We start from the raw sequence: 2,149 nt of genomic DNA on the forward strand, positions 1-2,149 counted from the left end.
AGAACTCTGCAACTGCCAATGTAATAGTGAAATCCACCCTTGCTTAAAAGAAGCCTCAAGTTATCCAGTTCACACCTAGAGTCCTGAATATAAGGTTTTATTCGACTATCCTGCTTTCTTTGCTCACCTGGAGCATTGCCTGAAGCCAGTTTGGAAATGTTTTAAAAGCTGAATTCACACATGCCGCTTAAAGCGCTTGTCAGCCCTCCTGCCTTTGCCAGCACATGTGTGAATACCGCCCCCCCAAACACAACAGAAGTGTCTTAAGTGTGCAAGAATCAAGTTCTTGATAGGTGAAAAACTGGCTGTTCAAAATGCGCAGGGAGGATTCTTTATGGCCACATTTCACCCTTTTTTGTGCAGGTGTGATTTCAGCCTTAGTGATTTAAATAGCTGTTTTCTAGCTGTTAAGAGCAGCGTTCATAGCAGCAGGCATTGGCTTTCCTCTCCTACCCTTGTGATTCCCATTCCTTGCCCTTCCTTGCTTCTTTGGCCCCTCCACAGCCTCCACCCGCCCACCTCAGCTCACCTGGCCTCATCCCTGGGACCACACTGTAGAAGTGTTTGTGTCGTGTGCTCTTGGACAAGATGGAGCAGATTTTACCTCTATGCCTTGGCTCAGAACACTGTTCTGTGGTGACCACAGTGCCCTCTGTTGGCTCACAAACCACGGTTGGAGACAGATATATTTGGTACCGATATATATATATTTTCAGGGTAATGTACAGGACTACAGAATACAGGGACAGATTAGTTGATCTCTTTTTTGGGAGGGGGGACACAGAGGGGTTGAGGCAATGCCAGAAATTGCGCACACAGCCCTCCTGAAGAGGGCAGCCAGTCACATTGATTGAAGGAGCCTGTCACAGGCTTTGATACTTTGTGTGAATAAGTACTGTAGTATTCTTCTCAGAGCTTTTTTGTTGTCGCAGGAACTCCTTTACATATTAGGTCATGCCCTCCCCCCCCAATGTAGCCAATCCTCCAAGGGCTTAGTACAGGACCTACTGTAAGTTCCAGGAGGATTGGCTACATCAGGGGGTGTGGCCTAATACACAAAGGAGTTCCTGCTACAAAAAAAGGCCCTGATCCCTCCCGTCCTTTAACTCAGACAGCAAAGGCTAACTTGATCTTGTCAGATGTTGGAAGCGAAGTAGGGTTAATAGTTGGAGGGGAGACCACCAAAGAAGTTCAAGGTTGCTGTGCAGAAGCAGGCAATGGCAATCGGTCTCTGAACATCTCTTGCCTTGAAAACCCTACAGGATTGCTGTCAGTCAGCGGCAACGTAACAACAAAACCAAAAATTCTTACCTTGAGTGGAGGTCATATTGATGAAAGTACTCGGATCGTTGATTATCTTTCCTTCTCTAGATGTCATACTTTTTACCCCACCCATCTTCCAAGGAGCTCAGAGCTGCATGTGGAGTTCATTCCCCCTGCCCTTCTGCCCTCACGAGGGCCCTGTTCTGATAGTTTAGGCTGCTGTCACAGCTCAGTGTACAGATTAGAACCCTGGACCACCCCAGTTCTTATCCAGGCACATTTGGAATCTGCTTCAGTGGGCCGCCCCACCTATCTGTACCGCTTCTGGTCCTCAATGTGAGGGACATGATCCTGTCATATAAAAGGGTGTCTGCTTGGGATTACTTAATGCAAATAAACTTCCCCTTAATCCCTTTTAACAACATTTACATACTTGTAAAATTAAGGGCATTACAGAATGGCGAAAGATTCTGCATCCATTTCTCCTGCATGCCAATAGCTGGAAGGGGGGATTTAATCCATGGTGATAGTATTGCATGTGGATCTGGGGAGGGGGTGATAGTGCAGATACGGATTAGGTGCGTGTCATCTTTTTGTGCAGTAGCACAAAATCGCGTGTTCAGTGTTGGCTTCAAGATCTTGCTAACAGTCCTACTTTGCCACCTGGCGGCCACCAGTCATAACTGCACTTAGATGGAATGCACCGCTCTATGCTGTTGCCATCCTTTCTTAGGAACATGTTCATTTTGAGCTGGTCAAAGGTACAATGCTTGAAGACCAGTGAGGCTGGTTTGAAAACCCCTTCACTATGTTCAGTACTTTTTCGCCTCTGGGATCAAGCTATGAGATACTAAGGGAAAAAATCAGCAAGTTGACAGCAAAAGAC

Source organism: Heteronotia binoei, chromosome 15 (assembly GCF_032191835.1).
Source record: "Heteronotia binoei isolate CCM8104 ecotype False Entrance Well chromosome 15, APGP_CSIRO_Hbin_v1, whole genome shotgun sequence".
In the NCBI taxonomy this organism is placed as follows: Eukaryota; Metazoa; Chordata; class Lepidosauria; order Squamata; family Gekkonidae; genus Heteronotia; species Heteronotia binoei.